The 25,007-nt window shown below is 49.7% G+C and overlaps 8 non-coding genes across 8 annotated transcripts; 4 read left to right on the top strand and 4 right to left on the bottom strand.

Annotated features, from left to right (window-relative positions):
• Positions 1-6,101: 6,101 nt before the first annotated feature.
• TRNAN-GUU (transfer RNA asparagine (anticodon GUU)) lies at positions 6,102-6,175 on the bottom strand. Its single transcript has one exon. It is a non-coding gene; the product is annotated as a tRNA-Asn (tRNA).
• A 696-nt stretch (positions 6,176-6,871) lies between these two features.
• TRNAH-GUG (transfer RNA histidin (anticodon GUG)) lies at positions 6,872-6,943 on the top strand. Its single transcript has one exon. It is a non-coding gene; the product is annotated as a tRNA-His (tRNA).
• A 6,376-nt stretch (positions 6,944-13,319) lies between these two features.
• Positions 13,320-13,391, top strand: TRNAE-UUC (transfer RNA glutamic acid (anticodon UUC)). Its single transcript has one exon. It is a non-coding gene; the product is annotated as a tRNA-Glu (tRNA).
• A 2,213-nt stretch (positions 13,392-15,604) lies between these two features.
• Positions 15,605-15,675, bottom strand: TRNAG-CCC (transfer RNA glycine (anticodon CCC)). The gene has a single exon. It is a non-coding gene; the product is annotated as a tRNA-Gly (tRNA).
• Positions 15,676-17,377: 1,702 nt separating this feature from the next.
• TRNAG-CCC (transfer RNA glycine (anticodon CCC)) lies at positions 17,378-17,448 on the top strand. The gene has a single exon. It is a non-coding gene; the product is annotated as a tRNA-Gly (tRNA).
• A 513-nt stretch (positions 17,449-17,961) lies between these two features.
• Positions 17,962-18,032, bottom strand: TRNAG-CCC (transfer RNA glycine (anticodon CCC)). Its single transcript has one exon. It is a non-coding gene; the product is annotated as a tRNA-Gly (tRNA).
• A 1,702-nt stretch (positions 18,033-19,734) lies between these two features.
• On the top strand, positions 19,735-19,805 carry TRNAG-CCC (transfer RNA glycine (anticodon CCC)). The gene has a single exon. It is a non-coding gene; the product is annotated as a tRNA-Gly (tRNA).
• A 2,213-nt stretch (positions 19,806-22,018) lies between these two features.
• TRNAE-UUC (transfer RNA glutamic acid (anticodon UUC)) lies at positions 22,019-22,090 on the bottom strand. Its single transcript has one exon. It is a non-coding gene; the product is annotated as a tRNA-Glu (tRNA).
• Positions 22,091-25,007: the final 2,917 nt, after the last annotated feature.

The raw sequence follows: 25,007 nt of genomic DNA, 5'->3' as shown, positions 1-25,007 counted from the left end.
GCAAAGAGTCGAACATGACTGAGAGACTGAACTGAACTGAACTGAACTGAATGCCCCTACTAGTCCTTGTTACACCATACTGATGCTGCTTATGATTGTTCCATACATTATCAATTGTCTAACCTGTTTTGTCTCTGCTCAGGTCAACGAGCTACAACATGCGGTGCCAGTTCAACAAAGATACAAAACTACAGCCGACCATGGAAAATATCACACACCCTTAGATGGACACCGCTATGAGGACTCTGAGGCCTGAGACTAGCAAGAGAGGGAGGCCAATACCCCTCGCTGTCCCAGTTCAGCAGGAAGTAGCCAGAAAGACCTCGACGCCCCTATTCCCAAAGAATTGTGCCTCCCATCTCTTGAGGGAGGTAGACTAGGGGAAAGGAGTCCAAAATGGTGGTGGCTAAAAGACAAGGAAGGGAAAAGCCCCACAAAATAGAACAGAGGTAGGTCAAAGGAAGGTCTGAGGACCGGAGTGAGGACTGCAGGTAAAACAGCACTCCTGACTAAGCCCAACTTGCATAGGGCAGGCCTAGGGGGAAGAAAAAAACGTAAAAAGAGGAGCCAAAGGGCTCTCTCTCTCTCTCTCTTGCACAGGCGCTGGAGTACTCTTCTCTTTGTGTCTGGATCTACGTGCTCTCATGCCTCGAAGATGGATTTTCCTGCTATCTTCTAAATAAAATAGAGCTGTAACACTGATTTTTCTAAGAGCTATAACATGGTCCATTCGAGACCTGAGAGCTATAACACAATCTATCCAATACCCGAGAGCTGTGACACACCGAGGGGGCGTTAATGTCCGTAATTTCAATTCTTGGTTGTGACAAGACAAAAACTGAGGAGCATACATTTGCATGACAAACCTCTCTCCTGGAACAGGAAGTGACTGAACAGGACCTGGAACAGGACCTCATAGGCACCTAACTAAAGGCTTGGTGTTGAAGGCCTTCAGTGTAAGGTCCTGGAAGGCTGAACAGCAGAAGACATTGGGTAAGACTGTGGGCAGCCTAGAGAGTGAGAGACAGAGAGAAACAAATGGACAGGCACACAAGAGAGGGAGAGAGAGAATGTCCTTCCAGATCTGGTATGGAAAAGCTGAAGAGCTTGTTTTTGCTTATGAAATTCAACAGAACCATGAGAAGGGAAGGCAAAAACCCTAAGGACCCATGTCTGCATAATCTTATGCATTATCAACTGCAAGATCCTGTGATCCAACAGCTTGTCTGAAATGAGAGAATATTTGCAGAAATAGCCCAACATTGTTGAAGAATCTTACAGAGACAGTTAGGGTCACATAAATGCAACCTGGAGGCATAGCAAGGAGACCAGTCATCAGATTGCATTCATCCAGAGAAAGCAAAAACACAATTCAGAAAGATAAGGGAAGAGGAATAAATGTCTGGGACCAGGAAGAAGTCTGGAGTCATTCCAGCCGGTCTTCTCTGGGCCTGATTAAATCAGTCACCACCAAAAACAATTATAATTTTTGGAAGACCTTCTAAACATCTCAATAGTTTAGGTGCTAAACCTATGCAAAATATGGTACTTTTGGGCAACATCTGCATTGTCCTTCTACAGTGCCTCTGGCTTATGTGAACCACGTGGGACTCTCTCCACTTGATAGCATATCAGATGGAGATGGCAAGAGTATGAAGGAAAGGCTCTTTCATTTAATTAGTAAAATACATTGGAATACAAATTGATACACCTCTTATTGAATTGAATATTGAACATAGGAACACAAAAAGAGTGTCTTTAGCTTCTGGCAAAGATGGAGTGATATCAGAGTCACCACCTTCCCCGAAATCTCACCCACACCCCAAAAACCACCCTCAAGATGAAAAAGATAGAAAACATGAAATAACCAGTTTTCCAGACACTGTAAACCAGACAGCAAAGGACAGCAACCCATGAGACGTGAAAAACAAGATGAGCCCTGCCATTGACCCAGCTTACTGCTTTCAGAGAGTGTCCAGGCTGCACACCAGGGGCGGGGGATCTGAGGCCAAATCCTTGGATGGTGGAGGTGAATCCAAGTGTTAGCTGGACAGCAAGGAAGCTAGAGTTCATAGAACAAAAATCCAGTGATAAGTGGATCAAAGATCCAGGGTTATGGACTGCTGGTAAGTCGCTTCAGTCATGTCTGACTCTGTGCGACCCCATAAATGGCAGCCCACCAAGCGCCCCCGTCCCTGGGATTCTCCTGGCAGGAACACTGGAGTGGGTTGCAGTTTCCTTCTCCAATGCATGAAAGTGACAGCAGCAGCAAATACTCATTAGAATAGAGGTCAGAGAATGCTTGTGAAGAAGCTGCCTGAGGCCAAGGAAAGAAACCTTTTGAAAGATCATGGTACATAAATAAATAAATAAAAAGATCATGGTACAATGCCTAGTGCTCACAAAAGACAGGCAATGGTACTCCCCCCACAGCCAGACTGCACTACTCATAATTCATAGGCCATTGGGAAGAACATTCAACAAACTCTCGTTTCAGTAGTGGGAATAATCACCCTGAGAATAACCTACCTTAAAATGATAAAAGCAAGATCCAAAGAGATCTGTTTACAAGTCACTTAATTGTACCCCAGAACAAAACTCAGGATGACTTATAGGAATGCCAAAATAGCTACTATCTAAGAAGAGAAACTTTGACAATGTCTGTCGAAGAATGCCAGGGATGCAAAGAGGCAGGAAAATGTGATGTGTTAAGCCGGAGACTGATCAATCCATTGAAACTGAACCACAACTGACATGATGTTATAACTAGCAGAAAGATAGCTATCACGACGGTGTTGCACATGACCCAAGAGTTAAGTAGAAATGTAGAACATATACAAATGGCCAGAAGCAAGCTTTAGACATAGAAATGATAACATCTAGTATTATATACTTCACCAGATGCAATTAATAGCAGATTAGACGTTGCTGGGGCATGCGGTGGGGGTGGGGGAAGATTAGGGAACACAAAGCCATGAAGAAGTGACCATATCCAAAATGAAACCATGCACAACAAAACGCTTTTTAATGAACATAGCATCTCTGAGGGATAGGGTATGTTTAAAAGGCCCAATATATGAGTAATTTGGAGTTTCTGAAAAGACCAGAAGGGAAGAAATGATTTTTTGAGAAACTTTGACAGAAAAATTTCCAAAGAGCCAAATGAACATTATGAGCACAAGAAACATTAAACAAACCACAGGGAGCCACATCAGGATTAAACTGCTCAACTCCATTGAAGAAGAAACACATTTCCAAAGAAGTCAGCAGGAAAAGACACAGTACAAACAGAAAATGAAAATAAAGATTATGTTAGATTTCTCGTCAGAAGCAGTAAGAAGACAGTGGAGCAACCTCTTTAAAGGACTGGGGGGCGGCAGTCAACCTGGAGTTCATGCCTCCTCCCCAAGAACTGTCCTTCAGAAATGAAAGTGAAAAATGACATCTACAGACCAACCTACAAATGCTAAAAGAATTCGTCACCAACAGACACACATTATAAGAAATGTTGAAGGAGTCGACTGACCTCAGATGGAAATCTGGATATACACAAAGGCACCAAGGACAACAGAAAAGGTATCTATGTGGGAAAATACATAAGCTCTTTCTTCTTATTTCAGTCTCTTTAGAAACAGGGGCTAATTTTTCTAAAGTAATCATGAGGGATTGTGGGGTTTATGACATATGCAAGTAAAATGCATGATGACAATAGCAGAAGGGCCCGCAGCGAAGAAATCTGAAGATGCGAACTTGAAGGCAGATTGTGGTAAGTTACAGATGTCTGCTGTGAAGCTTCAAGCGGTCACTTGAATAAGAAAAGAAATTGTAGACAGCTAATAAGCCAACCAAGGAGTAGAAATGGGATTGTATATGAGCCATGTAAACACTGTCAGTTCAGTTCAGTCGCTCAGTTCAGTTGCTTCAGTCCGACTCTTTGCGACCGCATGGACTGCAGCACAACAGGCTTCCCTGTCCATCGCCGGCTCCCGGAGCTTACTCAAACTCATGTCCATCGAGTTGGTGATGCCATCCAACCATCTCATCCTCTATCATCCCCTTCTCCTCCCACCTTCAATCTTTCTCAGCATCAGGGTCTTTTCAAATGAGTCAGTTCTTCCCATCAGGTGGCCAAAGTCTTGGAGCTTCACTTTCCGCATCAGTCCTTCCAGTGAATATTCAGGACTGATATCCTTTAGGATTGATTGGTTGGATCTCCTTGCAGTCCAAGAGACTCTCAAAGAGTCTTCTCCAACACCACAGTTCAAAAGCATCAATTCTTCGGCGTTCAGCTTTCTTTACAGTCCAGCTCTCACATCCATACATGACTACTGGAAAAACCAAAGCTTTGACTCGATGGACCTTTGTTGGCAAAATAATGTCTCTGTTTTTTAATGTGCTGTCTAGGTTGGTCATAGCTTTCCTTCCAAGGAGCAAGCGACTTTTAATTTCATGGCTGCAGTCGCCGTCTGCAGTGATTTTGGAGCCCCCCCAAAATAAAGTTTCTTATTGTTTCCCTATCTATCTGCCATGAATTGATGGGACCAGATGCCATGATCTTAGTTTTCTGAATGTTGAGCTTTAAGCCAACAGTTTCACTCTCTTCTTTCACTTTCATCAAGAGATTCTTTAGTCCTTCTTTGCTTTCTGCCATAAGGGTGGTGTCATCTGCAAAGCTGAGGTTATTGATATTTCTCCCGGTAATCTTGATTCCAGCTTGTGCTTCATTCAGCCCAGCATTTCACATGATGTACTCTGCATATAAGTTAAATAACCTGGGTGACAATATGCAACCTTGACATACTGCTTTTGCAGTTTGGAACCAGTCCGTTGCTCCATGTCCCATTCTAACTGTTGCTTCTTGACCTGCATATACAGATTTCTCAGGAGGCAGGTCAGGTGGTCTGGTATTCCCATCTCTTGAAGAATGTTCCAGTTTGTTGTGGTCCACACCTTCAAAGGTTTTGGTGTAGTCAATAAAGCAGAAGTAGGTGCTTTTCTGGAACTTTCTTGCTTTTTCCATGATCCGACGGATATTGGCAATTTGATCTCTGGTTCCTCTGCCTTTTCTAAATCCAGCTTGCACATCTGGGAGTTCACAGTTCACGTACTGTTGAAGCTTGGCTTGGAGAATTTTGAGCATTACTTTGCTAGCATGGGAGATGAGTGCAATTGTGTGGTAGTTTGAACATTCTTTGGCATTGCCTTTCTTTGGGATTGGAATGAAAACAGAGCTTTTCCGGTCCTGTGGCCACTGCTGAGTTTTCCAAATTTGCTGGCATACTGAGTGCAGCACTTTCACGGCATCATCTTCTAGGATTTGAAATAGCTCAACTGGAATTCCATCACTGCTAGCTTTGTTCATAGCGATGCTTCCTAAGGTCCACTTGACTTCGCATTCCAAGATATCTGGCTCTAGGTGAGTGATCACACCATGGTGGTTATCTGGGTCATGAAGATCTTTTTGTACAGTTCTTCTGTGTATTCTTGCCACCTTTTCTTAATATCTTCTGGTTCTGTTAGGTCCATACCATTTCTCTCCTTTATTGTGCCCATCTTTGCGTGAAGTGTTCCCTTGGTGTCTCTAATTTTCTTGAAGAGATCTCTAGTCTTTCCCATTCTATTGTTTACCTCTATTTATTTGCATTGATCACACTATGCATTGTAAACACCATGTGATAGAGCAATTGCTCTTCCAGGACTTGTCGCTATAGAAGACCTTGTACAAGGGGCCAACGATGTATGTACAAGGATGACTACGCATTATTTGTAACCATGAAAGCATATGGAAAGTGTTTAAAAAAAAAAATAGTATTAACAGTACGTGCAAAAAAAAAAAAAAAGTAGTAACTCCCTCGTTAAAAGCAATTCAGAAAGTGACAATGACATCTCAGGAATTTCCAGGGGACCTATTTTCCAGGTGAGCTCTTCTATCTAGCTCGGTGATGGCCTTCTGATCCCGCCTTATGTCCCTGTGAGGTGGACAGGAAACAGGAGCCAAGAGGGTGGGAGTGAAGGAGCCTTTTCCCGCCTTTACAGTAGAGGATGGGCAGGAAAGAAAGAACGAAAAAGCTTCCACGTTTTGGAAAGGGGTAAGCAGAAGGCGTCCCTGGGTGGGCTCGAACCACCAACCTTTCGGTTAACAGCCGAACGCGCTAACCGATTGCGCCACAGAGACTAACGGGTGCCACGCTGCTCTCAACGACGTAGAGAAGAAACTTAGCCCTTCCACGGCAGGCGGAGCCGCACGCCTTTCCATGGACAACGACACCGGCTCAGACCCTCGGACACCCGGAGAGCTGACTACGACGCAGCGCGCTGGTTCTCGTGGGGAAACCGGGAGTCGGGCGATTCCGAAGCCAGAAGGGCAGCGGTTCGTCCCCGCCGCGCCTGGCTCCACACCCGACGCAGATGCAACGCCCCCGAGACGCCCCGGGCCTGAGCCGAGGGCGGCCCGAGGGAAGCTGAACCCCCGGTGGGCCCTGTGACGGCTCTCCGGTTGCTTCGCTGGCGCTGCCCTCCCTCCGCTGGTCCGCGGTCGGTGGGGCGGGAGCCGGAACCAGGGGGTGCGGGGGGCCGGTCCGAAGGGACAAACGCGACGAGCCGGGAAAGAAGCCGGCGAGGTGGGGACCGGCATAAACAGACTTCCCAGGAGGTCTGTGCAGAGGCACGTGCCTGATTTGGGGAGGCAAGATTTGGTTTCTGATTTGATTTAGTCACCATTTATCAAAATTGAGAGGAAGGGACTGGATAACAGAGCGGAGATGAAAGTCTATGAATACCTGTTGTCGTCCAGCAACAGCGCAGTGACTGGAAGGAAATTACGTCCGCCTTGTAAGAGCAAGGGCTGCGACGGCGGCAGGAGCTGTGGCGCGCCGTGATCGTATAGTGGTTAGTACTCTGCGTTGTGGCCGCAGCAACCTCGGTTCGAATCCGAGTCACGGCACTCTCATCCATCACTCCTGACGGCTACCCCTTTTTTCCTTCGGCTGGAAACTTGCACAAGTGTAGCCCCACACAGTACTCACTCAACGTTCTCCTGCCTGGTCTGAGCAGAAGGAAACTGAAGGCGGTGGTCTCTCCTTCTGTGCTGCTGTGACAGAGGGAAGCCCAGCAAGGAGCCTCCTGTGCTGTAAAGGGTGGAACGCCTGCTTTGTTACTCAAGATGCGCAGCATAAAGACCCGATACAAATTGTATCAGATAAGCGACTCCTCCTCCCTCGACTTGTTTGGCCGGTTTCTTCTGGGCTCCTGGGAATCTCTGCTCCGAGGACTTCTTCAGTCCTTGGCCGTTGTTCCCTTCCTAGTCATCGCACTCACCTCTCTAGTGCCCTTCGTTTTATACTCTCAAGGATCTTCAATGCCTGTCGGCAGCCACTCACTAGACAAATGGTATCCATCAGGACGGGACTACTGGAGGAGCTTAACAATCACCGCTTATAAGTGATCAAGAACGGTGACCACAGCCCCCTCTGCTCTGACAACCAACTAGTGGAAACAGCGAACATGTGATTCTTCCGCCTGACCACAGCTTTGCTGGCAACAGACAGGGAAGTTATACTGAGAGCAGGACCCAAAGCGGGGAGTTTGGGTCAATCACAAATGGAGATCAGACTTGAAGACTCCCTGAGTACAGGAAACTGTTTAGCTGTGCAAGCAAAAGCTCCCTTAGCTTATTTTGCAAAATGAGTGAAACTTACCTTGGGCCATTCTTGTTTATGCCTCTGAAAACCATAGACAAAACAAAGCTGTTCACAAAAAATGATAGGAGGTAACTATTTTTCACCATATCCCCATCCCAAGGAAAACTCTGATATAACCAATCACAGTGAAGAATAAACAGTCATTGCCTCCTCACTGTATAAGCTGCTTTATAACAGTATACCTGTGAGCCTCCTTCCATAATTTGTTGGCACACTCCCTTTTCCTGAACTGTCTTTTCAGGCACCGTCAACTGTTGCTAATTGTTGTTTCGGTGACCTGGTCTTTTTACTTCTGCCCTATCTGGACTTTGACAGTGCCTCAACATTTTCATCTGTCAGACTGGGCCAGCAAGGAAAGTCCTCATCATACTATCGTTGTCCCCTCTGCCTGAATTTAGTGACAATTCAATCAGCAATGAGGAATCATTAAAATCGTTGTCATTGGCCTCTGTTTTGTTTGTTGATCATCACTGTCCAGACTCCTTTCATTTGTATGTTTGCCTCTTCTAAAATGTCATGGAAACGCAACCATAGTGGAAATACGCTTTTCTACACCTCTTTATCTGTATAATATCTCTGACTTTATCCATTGTTGTGTAAAGCAGGTGTCATTTCTCTCTCATCGCTGAGATGCATTCCATGGCAGTAACACAGCACAGTCTGTTTACCATTCACTCTATAGAGAGCATTTGAGCTGTTTCCAATATTGGCTATTGTGAATGAACCTGCTCTGAGCATTCTCTCCTCAAGAGATGTTGTGGACATAGGTCCTCATTTCCCTTGCCGAGGGGTGGGGGGGAGGAAACTAGGTGAAGAATTGATGGTACCAAAGAGTAACCTTGTATGAAAACCACCAAAGCTTTCCCCAAAGCAGCTGTACCATTTTATATTACCCCCAACAATATGAATGAGAATTGTAGTTATTCCACATCTTTGCAAGACTGTTTGTTTGCCCTCCTTATAATTTTAGCCATGCTGCTAAGAGTAGTGATATCGCAGTGTGGTTTTAATATCCATTTCTCTAACAGCTAAAAATAATGAGCGCTCCTTGTATGCTTTGTTGGCCACGTGCACATCATCTTTTCTGATGTACCTGCTCATTATCTTTTACCCATCTGAAAAAAGTTGGTTGTATGTCCCTTGAAAATAGGACTTTCCTGATACTAAGAATCTGCCTGTGATGTAGGAGACCCTGGTTTGACTCCTAGATCTGGAGATGCCCTGGAGAAGGGATAGGCTACCCAGTCCAGTATTCTTGGGCTTCCCTTGTGGCTCAGCTGGTAAAAAATATTATTGGATAGGAGGAGGTCATTATATATTATAATCACGGAGAGGCAGGATTGTAAGCTATCTTTTGTGACTATTTTCTCCCTCTTTGTAGCTTGCTTTTCCACTTTAGTAGCATCTTTGACTGACAAGATATGGTCAACGTTGTTGAAGTCTAATTTATCATTTGTCTTGGTTTTATTTTAATACGTTATTCGTGTCCTGGTTAGTAAATCTTTGCCTAAGACCAAACCAGAAAGTATCCTCAAAATGCCTTCTACCGTTAACTTTAATGTCTTGGTTTACAATGTAACTCACACTGATTCTTGTCTGTGAGGTAGAAATAAAGCTGCCCCACCCCCAATATCGAACCTATTTCCTCTCCCTGCTGCTGCTGCTGCTGCTGCTGCTGCTGCTGCTGCTGCTAAGTCGCTTCAGTCGTGTCCGACTCTGTGCGACCCCATAGATGGCAGCCCACCAGGCTCCCCCATCCCTGGGATTCTCCAGGCAAGAACACTGGAGTGGGTTGCCATTTCCTTCTCCGATGCATGAAAGTGAAAAGTGAAAGTGAAGTCGCTCCGTTTGAACTGCTGTTCCTGAAAACTCATTCACATATGGAGCTATGGGTTTCAAATCTTTCAAATCAGTCCGTTTTCTATTTGTGTACCCTGATACCACTTGCACATTGCTGATCTATAGGAGGTCATAGTAACTCTTATAGTCAGGTAGAGCAAGTTTTCCTGTTCTGTTCATTTCCACACCAAATGATGCATTGTGCAAATGTAATGATTCATGCAACCATCACCCAGGCATCATTCCTCCTCTCCTTTTGCTGTGGGACACCAGCCCTTCCTCATAGGTACTGGCTGCCCCTTTGTGGCAAATAGCCTCTACTGTGGCCTCTGGGGAGGACAAATGCCCAGATGTCTGCAGGGCTGGAGAACTTGCAAGAAAGATCTGCAAGTGCCAAAGCAGTTTGCATTTCCAGATGCAAGTTGAGGGGGCTAGTTGAGGGGTGCTGGTGGTGAAGGAGGGGTGAGGAGGCAGCAGGAAGTTAGCTCACTTTTCAGACCTTTGATCAAGAGAAAGTTTTCTTTAGTAATTTCTAACTGTGGAAAGTACAAAATGTTGTGCTATTGAACATTTCCTCTTCTTTCTAGGGAAAGAGACTCCAGTGGAGGGTACCTAATTTGCAAAGTTGATCACTGGGTGTGATGTTGAAAACTGAAAGCTAGGGGAGAGCTCTTCTTTTGTTTTATGCCCATAAAAGAAAATGAGGGAGAACGGGAGATAGAGAGAAGGGATAATAGGCTGGAGCCTGAAAACTGATCTTAGGGTCTGGCCCTGGATGTCAGATTTGGGGGAAAGAGAAGACATTGTTGATCATATCCAGGGAAGAAGGACTTCAGTGGAAATAGAGACGGTTAAGGCCATCTTATGACATTTTGCCTACATTTATGTGTAATTCTTCTTTCCCTTTTATTTTTATAGATGAGGCTCGGGTGAGATTGATTCGTTCATTTCTTTTTGGAATGCACATTTAAATAAAAATGAGTGCCATACTTCAAATAGTCATCCATGAACCTCATGGACTCTTCTGAGATTCTACCAGCTGTGCATCACAAGTAAAATGGGCCCAACCTGGGGACCCTACTTAGGAAAGTGCAATGAGTTTTAAAGGGGTGGGTGGGAGAGAAATGAGACACTCTCAACAATACTTGCTTTCCTTACTGTAGTGGTTTTCACATATGCTCCACATCTGCTCAATCCTTTCAGTCAAATAAGAGCAGTTGGGAAAATGAAAAGAATTCAGTTACCTGCATCCTGGAAATGTATGGAAGTCATGCCTAGGGAGGCTCAAGTACTAGCAGATGGGAAGACTGGGGATTCCCTACTCACTGGTAGCCAGGCCCTCCTTGCCTGCTTTGTCTATTTGGGTAGACTGGACAAGGGGACTCCATTCCCCTTCACCAGCCATGGGGATAATCCACCTTCATTGGTAACTCTAGATCCTGAAACTTCATAAGATTTTCTTCATTTTCTCTTTGATCTCTCTTCCGCCTACCTAATAAGAGAGGATTCACTGCCTTGTTTCTCAGTCGGGACCCTTTTGGGGTTCCTTGGGGACAGGACTGAAGTGGACATCTGGTTTCCCCTAGGTGTCCCTCCTGGCTTGGGTGTTTCCGGAGCTCAGGCTGACCCAGTATGGAACTCCCAGTGGGTGGGCCGCCTGGGAGGCGAGAAGGCTGTTTGCCAGTGTGGCTGGAGGTGTGGCCTCATGTATTGGACACCCCACTCAAACCCTATTCTTCACATGCACTTCCTCTTCAGGGAAGCCCAAATAATGTAGCCTGTAAAGTTTCTCTACAGGCTGTACTCAAAGACAGGTGAAATTCTGGAAGGGGTGAGAGGAGCCTCGCTGAGAAGACCCAGAGTTATTCCTGGCAGCCCCTCATGGGCAGGCTCAAAAGAGGTTGATTTCAAGGATGGAGACAAAGAAAAGGCTTCATGGCAGAAAACCCCGTGATCTTGAGATGAAAATCTTCAGTCCTAATGTCTAGGTGAGCAGGGGGCCGAGTTGAATCCACCGCTGCACCCTGACCAGGAGAGTCGTCTGCCCAAATTCAGAGGCCAGGACCAGGAGAGACTGGGCACATCACTGGTTCTCTATCATGAGCGATTGGGCTCCCGCCCTCACTCCCTGCCCGCTCTGTGACACTAGGCCCTGTGTGGAACATCTTTTACTCTTGAAGACTGGGGCAAGGGGGATGGAGAGTTTCTCCCTGGCATCTAGTCGGAGGAAGGCTGAGAGGGGAGGTCACTAAACACGCTTCGGTCCTCAGGCAGAGTCCTATCCCGTGAAGAATGATCCCATCCAAAATATCAACACTGGAGAAGTTGAGAAACCTTGGTGCAGATCAATGTTCATATACTAGAGAGACAAGAAAACACTAATTCCTGAGTAACTGGATGTGGGGTATGAGGAAAACTGTGGCGGCAGAGAGAACTCCAAGAGTTTTGACCTGTGTATAGAGAAGGATGGAGTTAGCATGGACTAAGGTGGGAAAACTGTAGGTGCAGCAGGTTGTAGGGGGAACTCATCCTCTGGGATTTTCCCCAGCAAGAACACTGGAGTGGGTTGCCACCTCTTTCTCCGGGCAGACTTCCTGACCCAGGAACCAAACCCATGTCTCCTGTGTCTTCTACATCGCAGGCAAATTCTTTACCCACTGAGCCATCGGGGAACCCTATAGCGGGGAAGATCTGCTTTCAAATGGCACTCGGGTCCTCCAGCGCATTGCCCAGCAACTGACACCACGTGGTGGCAAAGGAAAGTACTCCTTTTACTGCAGGAGGACTGGCAGCTGATGCTCAAAAGACCCGAAATCATGGATGGCTTTCAGGCAAGTGTAGATAAAGACAGTGTGGGGGAGAGGGTCCCAGGGTGTCTGATCAGTTGATGGTGAGGTAACAAGGTGAAGTTTCTGCAATCAACCTCCTCATTCTGACCCTCTAACCTCTAACGGGTCCACGTGCTTGTGGTCTGTGAAAACAACCTCGGAATACGCGTCAAACATTGTTATCTATGTCCTGAAGGGAGAAACTACAGGTCCTGTGATGCTGCTCTATGACTCATTCATTGTGAAAACTGGGAGCAGGCCTCCTACCCGACTGCTGCTCTTTGTCTCTGCATGTTCTCATCCCTCTAATCACTAATTCTCGAGCCAGACTTTCGGCAACTCAGGGATGGCTCAGGAGACAGAAGTTTTTCTCCACGCCGACCTGGGGAACACTGAGGTGTGGGTTAACCGAGAAAGCCCATTCAGGGATTGCTCGACTTTCGACCCAGAATCCAGTTCGCAGTCTTGGAGCCAGACTCCCGAGAGCTCTCCGTTCAAGCCCTCTCGGTTGCTGCATCCGCCCGAGTCCTTCTGGACCGTAGAGATGCGGGGTGTCCGCGAGCGGTCCCTTCTCACCCCCGGCACAACGCCTCCCGCCTCCCGCCTCCTCCGGGCCCCTGGCCTCCGCTCCAGCTCCCCGGGCCCCAGCGACCTTCTGTTCTATTCACTCCCGGGCACCTCGCTAAGGCGGGTCACCAGTCCAGTTCTGAGGCGCGGCCCGGATGAGGCAAGTTGCTCCTGACTTGGGGACCAGGCGGGACTCGGGGGCGCTGGGTGCCTCACCTGCAGGTGCCTTTTCTGGGGGAAGAAGGGAAGGGATGGCCTTAGGAAAGGATTTCTGGCAGTGACGGCGAAGGCTCAAGACTTTAGAGAAGGCGCAAGACCTCCGCGGAGGAGAAAGGGAAACGGTGATTCTAGCCAGAGGCAAGAAGAAGGGTACCCGGGCCGTAACTCCCTGGTGGTCTAGTGGCTAGGATTCGGCGCTTTCACCGCCGCGGCCCGGGTTCGATTCCCGGTCAGGGAAACCTTTTGTGCAGCGTTTCATCCCCTGATTCACCGTGTCGAGGAAGACTACAGTCGCCGATTCTCCGACCAGACGAAAGCAGCTTGTAAAGTACGCGAGTGGAGTATATAGATGAGACGCTGCGGGGTCGGGGCGGGGTCTGGCGGAGTGGGCAGTCGGCGCCGTTCCTGGAACAGCTTTGAGCAGTGCGGTTTGGAAGGACAGCGAGGGCCGCGGGGAGGGCAAGGTGTTGACCGTGAGTGTCGGTGGAGGGATGGGAGGCTGCCCTGTGGCTGCGGGCTGTGGGCTCACACTTAACCGGGCACCGGAGAGCCTGCGGTTACGAAGGTAGTTTTTCCCAGGATGAGGCTCGTCTATTGCACTCGGGACCTGCAGATGGCGGGATCTCCGCTACTGCGAACCGCGTTCGTGCTCTCCGCCGGTTCCCCGCGGTTCATGACAGGCGACATCTCTTCCGTGGTGCCTCGCTGTGCTCCGCTCCCCAGATCCAGAGCGGGAGGCGCACCCACCTCCCCACCCCCTACCCCCGCCCCCAGCCAGCGCGCCACTGCTTGGACCCCCATCTGCCGGCTTTCCTATTTCGTGACCAAAGCGTCTGGATGTGTCCTGCGTCTTGAGGCACGCCTCCTGTCAGTCCACAAGTGCCAGACGTGCCTTCTCCTGCAGCCTGCAGTCGGCCACGCGCGTGTGGGTGCGCGCGCCCGGCCCCCGCCCGCCGGGCTCCGCACTGGTCCGGGCCACCCGGGAAAGCGTGAGAGCCTCGCTCGCAAGCCTCGCGCTCCGCAGTCCCTTTGGGGCCAGGTCAGAGGGAGGCACCCCTCCCAGGAATGCGGAGGTCCGAGGCCTGCCTCGGTCAGGAGGCTCCCGGGGCCGGCGCGCCGTATCCCTGGCCCGGCTTAGCCAACTTCCCACCCGGCTAGCCCGTCCCCCTTCTCCTCTTCCACCCCAGCCGTGTTCCCGCGGGGAGTCAGCGCTCCCTCCACGCGCCCCTCTGGCCCAACCCCCAGATATCACCTAGCCGCCTCTCCGGTGCCTGCGGAGGGAGTTGGAGCTCTCTTTTCCTGCAAAGGGAGGAGAGAGAACGTGCGGACTCAGGCGGCAACCCGTTCCCTCGCTGCTTCTCTGAGCTCTGCCCATCGAGGGGCCTAGCTCAGGACCCTGGGTCTCCCGCGGCCCAGGGAGCCGGCCAAGCTGGGGCCTCTCCCACTGCTCCTCAAGAAAGAGCAGGAATGTCCTCCCGGGTCCAGAAGAGGCACCCGGGAAAGCATCCAGCACAAGCCGGGACTCTGCGCAGTGGACCCCTTCGGAGCAACGCTTCCGTCGGCGCGTCCTTCCCTCCGAGGGCTTCGGGCAGGCAAGAAATCACCTAGGACGATGAGCTTTCCACTGTCTTGACTGAGACCAGAGGAAAGGAGGGTATCTTCCAGGAGAGCAGCAGCACTGAAGCCTGTGGTCGCAGAGAGGCTTTTGGAGCCAGAGCGCCCTCTCTTCACCAGGGCTATCCAGGGGCTGTAGAAATCTCACCCGGCTGAGGCCGCCTCCTCCCCTGCCCCCTCCTCCTACACCTCGCCCGGTCTCCTACGCCCTCCTCCCGTCTTCGTTTTCTGGCTTGTGGTCTTCGAGTGCCTCGGGACCTCTCACCTCCGCCACCGGTTGCTTTTTTCCGGTAGTTCTGAGCTTCAAATACGGAAATGTATGTAAGAGTGCAACGAATGCTCAACAACGGTGACCCCCCCCCCCCATTTTTTGAATCAGTAACATTTTCTGAATTATCAGGATTGTCTCGTTTGTAACAATTGCATTTTCATTGTCGGAGTATACTGATGTACATTTAAACCTTACATGTTGAGTAATAAATGGGTTCTGCTACTTTCTTATGAATAATGATGTGCAGAAGAATATTCTTACGCGTACATCTTTGGCAATTCTGTAGGATAGAGACTGTTCTTTTATTTATCAGAGGACACTTGCAGGTAGAAAAGTAGAAAGTGGCCAGCGACGTGGTGACTGGGAGGCACGCCAAACGCTGCTCCGTCACAGCCCTGGGGCTCCGATACAGTCCCAGTTCCCACGACCCCTTAAGTATCTTCTGCTCAGGGCTGCCTTCGGATTATAGTCCCTTTTCTTACTCCTTGTGGGTAGAACCACGACATAACTGGACTTGGCGCGTGGAGCAGGCAAAACCAAGCAGTGAAAAGCTAACACGAGCACGATGCATTGGCCGGGAATCGAACCCGGGTCTCCCGCGTGGGAGGCGAGAATTCTACCACTGAACCACCAATGCCCCGCACGCTTGAGGTCCTGACGGCTCTCCGGAAAGAATCTCCAAAGCGACTGCGACACCCTCGGCGGGCAAACAGAAGAGATTCCGAAAAAGGCTTACACCGCTGTGTTTGGAAGACAGAGTTCACAGACTGACAGGCGCTGGAAGCAAAGGCTTGCCAAGAAGGGCTACAATCAGGCAACAGCATAAAGTGGGAACATCCAAATGAAAATATCAAAATACCGGCGTTATCAGCTCACACCACAACTCTGAGAAAGGCTCTTTATGACCATACCACAGACCCCTGCAGAAGATACATCGGAAATCCATCCAGATCCCTTGTTTATGACCCTCAACCTCAGACTCTTACCTTAGAGGGCCTGAGAAAATTATTCAACTTGCTAGGTTAGGCAAGCGAAATTCTAATCCAGGTACGAAATAAGAAACAGAGGCAGAATCAGACTGTAATCAGAGGACGGAAAGGGCCAGAATCTAAATAGAGATAATGAAGAAATACACCATTTTTTGGTATAAAATAACGAGGCAGTCTTGTAAGCATTACAACGATAGTATGTGTCAAGCTTTCTAAGGTGTTCAAAGCATTTCGATGGATAGGTGATATGCATAACTATTTAAAGATTAATTAATACTGTTTGCAACCAATGTTTGATTAAATGGAAGAATCTAATCTCCAAAACTGGACTCTGCGTTGTGCTGAGTTTTAGCATTTGTGACTCTGAGATGCATATGGGGCGTATGTAGGCTTTGGTGTTTTGGTTGTGTAAGGAACAGACTAAATTCCAGAAAAGTACTGATGGGTGAAATGTTAACATATTGGTCCTCTGATGAGACTGAAGTACAGAGTGATGTCTTTCCCTAATTTTCCCTGAGGTACTTACACTGAAGAAAGGAACCTGGGGTGGGAACTCCCCCACCTATTGGGACTTAGGAATCATTATGACTTTTTGAAAGATAGGAGCTGCAGATATGCAGTTATGGTTCTCTTGCTGAGAAGCCAAGCTAGGTGGAGGCTGAGTCGTAAACTTGAGCTCAACAAGGAAACTGACCATCACCTCGACCTTGAAGAACTGTGGCTCTGTCTGCCCTCTGTCCAACACCAGGGCTCACACCGCCTCTGGCCAACACGCTTTCATTTACCACCCACATCAACCAGATCGACATGTATTCCCGCACCTCTTTCTAAGCTGCAAACCTGCACTTTCAACTCACAACTCCTAATTCACAAGTCAATGCCTCCTATAGGTCTGAGAGTCACAAATGCTAAAATGCAACACACCATCGAGTTCCCTTTCAGCATCACATACCACCCTCTGCTGCAGCTCTCTGTGAGCAGACCCAGGCACAGCATCTTCCTAAGAGTAGTGGGCACTGTCTCTCCCGTGTTCCCGTCAATCACCAGAACACACCCAAATCCCTTCCGACCCTTACCTGGTGTGTTTACCCTCACCACCAGCCACCCTGTTGTCCAAAGCAGATCTTGTTAGCCTCTTTGTACATACTCTCTCATCTTCCTGGCACAGAAGTTTATGTCCAGTATAACCAATAGAGAATGCCTAACTAACCGGGTGCTTTTTTTTTTCTTCTTCTTCTTCTTCAGTTTTTCTCTGCCTCTCTACCGAAGAGGCCTGTTCCAAAAAAAAAAAAAAAAAAGTCCTTCCTGAGCCACTTCCTGAGGAGCCCTAGTGCCCTGTAGGAGATCAAGGCATTGGTGGTTCAGTGGTAGAATTCTCGCCTCCCGCGCGGGAGACCCGGGTTCGATTCCCGGCTAATGCAAGCACTTTTTGGTCGGCTCTCCGCTTTTCTCTGGCCAACATCCTTAGGCTAGACAAATCGTTTCCTGTTCTCTGCTTTTCTCTGGCCAATATCCTTAGGCTAGACAAATCGTTTCCTGGCTCTCCGCTTTTCTCTGGCCAATTTCCTTGGCCTAGACAAATCGTTTCCTATCTGGAATTTTACCAAGATCTGAGAAATGGGATCTACCTCACGAGGAAGATCAGAGGCCCCACTCTCCAGTTTCTGGCAGCTCCGAAGGAACTGCATCCTTCTTCTTGGACCCTTAACACTTCTCCCGATGCAGCTACTGTCTTTCCGTGATCTTCGTTTCTAGAAGATAGGATAAAAGTAACAATGGTTTTACTTTCAAATTTTCCCAAATCAGGTATTCAGCACACTTGGAGCTTCAAAGACATGCTCTCTTCAAAGTATGCGAGGGCTATTTTCCTCCCTTACACCACATTAGGTGCTGGTGGATGTCTAAGTTTCAGGAAGCCGACAAGAAAATCCACATGCATTGGCCGGGAATCGAACCCGGGTCTCCCGCGTGGGAGGCGAGAATTCTACCACTGAACCACCAATGCCTTGATCTCCTACAGGGCACTAGGGCTCCTCAGGAAGTGGCTCAGGAAGGACTTTTTTTTTTTTTTTTTTGGAACAGGCCTCTTCGGTAGAGAGGCAGAGAAAAACTGAAGAAGAAGAAGAAGAAAAAAAAAAGCACCCGGTTAGTTAGGCATTCTCTATTGGTTATACTGGACATAAACTTCTGTGCCAGGAAGATGAGAGAGTATGTACAAAGAGGCTAACAAGATCTGCTTTGGACAACAGGGTGGCTGGTGGTGAGGGTAAACACACCAGGTAAGGGTCGGAAGGGATTTGGGTGTGTTCTGGTGATTGACGGGAACACGGGAGAGACAGTGCCCACTACTCTTAGGAAGATGCTGTGCCTGGGTCTGCTCACAGAGAGCTGCAGCAGAGGGTGGTATGTGATGCTGAAAGGGAACTCGATGGTGTGTTGCATTTTAGCATTTGTGACTCTCAGACCTATAGGAGGCATTGACTTGTGAATTAGGAGTTGTGAGTTGAAAGTGCAGGTTTGCAGCTTAGAAAGAGGTGCGGGAATACATGTCGATCTGGTTGATGTGGGTGGTAAATGAAAGCGTGTTGGCCAGAGGCGGTGTGAGCCCTGGTGTTGGACAGAGGGCAGACAGAGCCACAGTTCTTCAAGGTCGAGGTGATGGTCAGTTTCCTTGTTGAGCTCAAGTTTACGACTCAGCCTCCACCTAGCTTGGCTTCTCAGCAAGAGAACCATAACTGCATATCTGCAGCTCCTATCTTTCAAAAAGTCATAATGATTCCTAAGTCCCAATAGGTGGGGGAGTTCCCACCCCAGGTTCCTTTCTTCAGTGTAAGTACCTCAGGGAAAATTAGGGAAAGACATCACTCTGTACTTCAGTCTCATCAGAGGACCAATATGTTAACATTTCACCCATCAGTACTTTTCTGGAATTTAGTCTGTTCCTTACACAACCAAAACACCAAAGCCTACATACGCCCCATATGCATCTCAGAGTCACAAATGCTAAAACTCAGCACAACGCAGAGTCCAGTTTTGGAGATTAGATTCTTCCATTTAATCAAACATTGGTTGCAAACAGTATTAATTAATCTTTAAATAGTTATGCATATCACCTATCCATCGAAATGCTTTGAACACCTTAGAAAGCTTGACACATACTATCGTTGTAATGCTTACAAGACTGCCTCGTTATTTTATACCAAAAAATGGTGTATTTCTTCATTATCTCTATTTAGATTCTGGCCCTTTCCGTCCTCTGATTACAGTCTGATTCTGCCTCTGTTTCTTATTTCGTACCTGGATTAGAATTTCGCTTGCCTAACCTAGCAAGTTGAATAATTTTCTCAGGCCCTCTAAGGTAAGAGTCTGAGGTTGAGGGTCATAAACAAGGGATCTGGATGGATTTCCGATGTATCTTCTGCAGGGGTCTGTGGTATGGTCATAAAGAGCCTTTCTCAGAGTTGTGGTGTGAGCTGATAACGCCGGTATTTTGATATTTTCATTTGGATGTTCCCACTTTATGCTGTTGCCTGATTGTAGCCCTTCTTGGCAAGCCTTTGCTTCCAGCGCCTGTCAGTCTGTGAACTCTGTCTTCCAAACACAGCGGTGTAAGCCTTTTTCGGAATCTCTTCTGTTTGCCCGCCGAGGGTGTCGCAGTCGCTTTGGAGATTCTTTCCGGAGAGCCGTCAGGACCTCAAGCGTGCGGGGCATTGGTGGTTCAGTGGTAGAATTCTCGCCTCCCACGCGGGAGACCCGGGTTCGATTCCCGGCCAATGCATCGTGCTCGTGTTAGCTTTTCACTGCTTGGTTTTGCCTGCTCCACGCGCCAAGTCCAGTTATGTCGTGGTTCTACCCACAAGGAGTAAGAAAAGGGACTATAATCCGAAGGCAGCCCTGAGCAGAAGATACTTAAGGGGTCGTGGGAACTGGGACTGTATCGGAGCCCCAGGGCTGTGACGGAGCAGCGTTTGGCGTGCCTCCCAGTCACCACGTCGCTGGCCACTTTCTACTTTTCTACCTGCAAGTGTCCTCTGATAAATAAAAGAACAGTCTCTATCCTACAGAATTGCCAAAGATGTACGCGTAAGAATATTCTTCTGCACATCATTATTCATAAGAAAGTAGCAGAACCCATTTATTACTCAACATGTAAGGTTTAAATGTACATCAGTATACTCCGACAATGAAAATGCAATTGTTACAAACGAGACAATCCTGATAATTCAGAAAATGTTACTGATTCAAAAAATGGGGGGGGGGGGTCACCGTTGTTGAGCATTCGTTGCACTCTTACATACATTTCCGTATTTGAAGCTCAGAACTACCGGAAAAAAGCAACCGGTGGCGGAGGTGAGAGGTCCCGAGGCACTCGAAGACCACAAGCCAGAAAACGAAGACGGGAGGAGGGCGTAGGAGACCGGGCGAGGTGTAGGAGGAGGGGGCAGGGGAGGAGGCGGCCTCAGCCGGGTGAGATTTCTACAGCCCCTGGATAGCCCTGGTGAAGAGAGGGCGCTCTGGCTCCAAAAGCCTCTCTGCGACCACAGGCTTCAGTGCTGCTGCTCTCCTGGAAGATACCCTCCTTTCCTCTGGTCTCAGTCAAGACAGTGGAAAGCTCATCGTCCTAGGTGATTTCTTGCCTGCCCGAAGCCCTCGGAGGGAAGGACGCGCCGACGGAAGCGTTGCTCCGAAGGGGTCCACTGCGCAGAGTCCCGGCTTGTGCTGGATGCTTTCCCGGGTGCCTCTTCTGGACCCGGGAGGACATTCCTGCTCTTTCTTGAGGAGCAGTGGGAGAGGCCCCAGCTTGGCCGGCTCCCTGGGCCGCGGGAGACCCAGGGTCCTGAGCTAGGCCCCTCGATGGGCAGAGCTCAGAGAAGCAGCGAGGGAACGGGTTGCCGCCTGAGTCCGCACGTTCTCTCTCCTCCCGTTGCAGGAAAAGAGAGCTCCAACTCCCTCCGCAGGCACCGGAGAGGCGGCTAGGTGATATCTGGGGGTTGGGCCAGAGGGGCGCGTGGAGGGAGCGCTGACTCCCCGCGGGAACACGGCTGGGGTGGAAGAGGAGAAGGGGGACGGGCTAGCCGGGTGGGAAGTTGGCTAAGCCGGGCCAGGGATACGGCGCGCCGGCCCCGGGAGCCTCCTGACCGAGGCAGGCCTCGGACCTCCGCATTCCTGGGAGGGGTGCCTCCCTCTGACCTGGCCCCAAAGGGACTGCGGAGCGCGAGGCTTGCGAGCGAGGCTCTCACGCTTTCCCGGGTGGCCCGGACCAGTGCGGAGCCCGGCGGGCGGGGGCCGGGCGCGCGCACCCACACGCGCGTGGCCGACTGCAGGCTGCAGGAGAAGGCACGTCTGGCACTTGTGGACTGACAGGAGGCGTGCCTCAAGACGCAGGACACATCCAGACGCTTTGGTCACGAAATAGGAAAGCCGGCAGATGGGGGTCCAAGCAGTGGCGCGCTGGCTGGGGGCGGGGGTGGGGGGTGGGGAGGTGGGTGCGCCTCCCGCTCTGGATCTGGGGAGCGGAGCACAGCGAGGCACCACGGAAGAGATGTCGCCTGTCATGAACCGCGGGGAACCGGCGGAGAGCACGAACGCGGTTCGCAGTAGCGGAGATCCCGCCATCTGCAGGTCCCGAGTGCAATAGACGAGCCTCATCCTGGGAAAAACTACCTTCGTAACCGCAGGCTCTCCGGTGCCCGGTTAAGTGTGAGCCCACAGCCCGCAGCCACAGGGCAGCCTCCCATCCCTCCACCGACACTCACGGTCAACACCTTGCCCTCCCCGCGGCCCTCGCTGTCCTTCCAAACCGCACTGCTCAAAGCTGTTCCAGGAACGGCGCCGACTGCCCACTCCGCCAGACCCCGCCCCGACCCCGCAGCGTCTCATCTATATACTCCACTCGCGTACTTTACAAGCTGCTTTCGTCTGGTCGGAGAATCGGCGACTGTAGTCTTCCTCGACACGGTGAATCAGGGGATGAAACGCTGCACAAAAGGTTTCCCTGACCGGGAATCGAACCCGGGCCGCGGCGGTGAAAGCGCCGAATCCTAGCCACTAGACCACCAGGGAGTTACGGCCCGGGTACCCTTCTTCTTGCCTCTGGCTAGAATCACCGTTTCCCTTTCTCCTCCGCGGAGGTCTTGCGCCTTCTCTAAAGTCTTGAGCCTTCGCCGTCACTGCCAGAAATCCTTTCCTAAGGCCATCCCTTCCCTTCTTCCCCCAGAAAAGGCACCTGCAGGTGAGGCACCCAGCGCCCCCGAGTCCCGCCTGGTCCCCAAGTCAGGAGCAACTTGCCTCATCCGGGCCGCACCTCAGAACTGGACTGGTGACCCGCCTTAGCGAGGTGCCCGGGAGTGAATAGAACAGAAGGTCGCTGGGGCCCGGGGAGCTGGAGCGGAGGCCAGGGGCCCGGAGGAGGCGGGAGGCGGGAGGCGTTGTGCCGGGGGTGAGAAGGGACCGCTCGCGGACACCCCGCATCTCTACGGTCCAGAAGGACTCGGGCGGATGCAGCAACCGAGAGGGCTTGAACGGAGAGCTCTCGGGAGTCTGGCTCCAAGACTGCGAACTGGATTCTGGGTCGAAAGTCGAGCAATCCCTGAATGGGCTTTCTCGGTTAACCCACACCTCAGTGTTCCCCAGGTCGGCGTGGAGAAAAACTTCTGTCTCCTGAGCCATCCCTGAGTTGCCGAAAGTCTGGCTCGAGAATTAGTGATTAGAGGGATGAGAACATGCAGAGACAAAGAGCAGCAGTCGGGTAGGAGGCCTGCTCCCAGTTTTCACAATGAATGAGTCATAGAGCAGCATCACAGGACCTGTAGTTTCTCCCTTCAGGACATAGATAACAATGTTTGACGCGTATTCCGAGGTTGTTTTCACAGACCACAAGCACGTGGACCCGTTAGAGGTTAGAGGGTCAGAATGAGGAGGTTGATTGCAGAAACTTCACCTTGTTACCTCACCATCAACTGATCAGACACCCTGGGACCCTCTCCCCCACACTGTCTTTATCTACACTTGCCTGAAAGCCATCCATGATTTCGGGTCTTTTGAGCATCAGCTGCCAGTCCTCCTGCAGTAAAAGGAGTACTTTCCTTTGCCACCACGTGGTGTCAGTTGCTGGGCAATGCGCTGGAGGACCCGAGTGCCATTTGAAAGCAGATCTTCCCCGCTATAGGGTTCCCCGATGGCTCAGTGGGTAAAGAATTTGCCTGCGATGTAGAAGACACAGGAGACATGGGTTTGGTTCCTGGGTCAGGAAGTCTGCCCGGAGAAAGAGGTGGCAACCCACTCCAGTGTTCTTGCTGGGGAAAATCCCAGAGGATGAGTTCCCCCTACAACCTGCTGCACCTACAGTTTTCCCACCTTAGTCCATGCTAACTCCATCCTTCTCTATACACAGGTCAAAACTCTTGGAGTTCTCTCTGCCGCCACAGTTTTCCTCATACCCCACATCCAGTTACTCAGGAATTAGTGTTTTCTTGTCTCTCTAGTATATGAACATTGATCTGCACCAAGGTTTCTCAACTTCTCCAGTGTTGATATTTTGGATGGGATCATTCTTCACGGGATAGGACTCTGCCTGAGGACCGAAGCGTGTTTAGTGACCTCCCCTCTCAGCCTTCCTCCGACTAGATGCCAGGGAGAAACTCTCCATCCCCCTTGCCCCAGTCTTCAAGAGTAAAAGATGTTCCACACAGGGCCTAGTGTCACAGAGCGGGCAGGGAGTGAGGGCGGGAGCCCAATCGCTCATGATAGAGAACCAGTGATGTGCCCAGTCTCTCCTGGTCCTGGCCTCTGAATTTGGGCAGACGACTCTCCTGGTCAGGGTGCAGCGGTGGATTCAACTCGGCCCCCTGCTCACCTAGACATTAGGACTGAAGATTTTCATCTCAAGATCACGGGGTTTTCTGCCATGAAGCCTTTTCTTTGTCTCCATCCTTGAAATCAACCTCTTTTGAGCCTGCCCATGAGGGGCTGCCAGGAATAACTCTGGGTCTTCTCAGCGAGGCTCCTCTCACCCCTTCCAGAATTTCACCTGTCTTTGAGTACAGCCTGTAGAGAAACTTTACAGGCTACATTATTTGGGCTTCCCTGAAGAGGAAGTGCATGTGAAGAATAGGGTTTGAGTGGGGTGTCCAATACATGAGGCCACACCTCCAGCCACACTGGCAAACAGCCTTCTCGCCTCCCAGGCGGCCCACCCACTGGGAGTTCCATACTGGGTCAGCCTGAGCTCCGGAAACACCCAAGCCAGGAGGGACACCTAGGGGAAACCAGATGTCCACTTCAGTCCTGTCCCCAAGGAACCCCAAAAGGGTCCCGACTGAGAAACAAGGCAGTGAATCCTCTCTTATTAGGTAGGCGGAAGAGAGATCAAAGAGAAAATGAAGAAAATCTTATGAAGTTTCAGGATCTAGAGTTACCAATGAAGGTGGATTATCCCCATGGCTGGTGAAGGGGAATGGAGTCCCCTTGTCCAGTCTACCCAAATAGACAAAGCAGGCAAGGAGGGCCTGGCTACCAGTGAGTAGGGAATCCCCAGTCTTCCCATCTGCTAGTACTTGAGCCTCCCTAGGCATGACTTCCATACATTTCCAGGATGCAGGTAACTGAATTCTTTTCATTTTCCCAACTGCTCTTATTTGACTGAAAGGATTGAGCAGATGTGGAGCATATGTGAAAACCACTACAGTAAGGAAAGCAAGTATTGTTGAGAGTGTCTCATTTCTCTCCCACCCACCCCTTTAAAACTCATTGCACTTTCCTAAGTAGGGTCCCCAGGTTGGGCCCATTTTACTTGTGATGCACAGCTGGTAGAATCTCAGAAGAGTCCATGAGGTTCATGGATGACTATTTGAAGTATGGCACTCATTTTTATTTAAATGTGCATTCCAAAAAGAAATGAACGAATCAATCTCACCCGAGCCTCATCTATAAAAATAAAAGGGAAAGAAGAATTACACATAAATGTAGGCAAAATGTCATA

The sequence above is a fragment of the Ovis canadensis genome, chromosome 1 (genome assembly GCF_042477335.2).
Source record: "Ovis canadensis isolate MfBH-ARS-UI-01 breed Bighorn chromosome 1, ARS-UI_OviCan_v2, whole genome shotgun sequence".
NCBI classification, from domain to species: Eukaryota; Metazoa; Chordata; class Mammalia; order Artiodactyla; family Bovidae; genus Ovis; species Ovis canadensis.
Note: the sequence above shows the minus strand (reverse complement) of the source record. Positions and strands in the feature narration are given on the sequence as shown.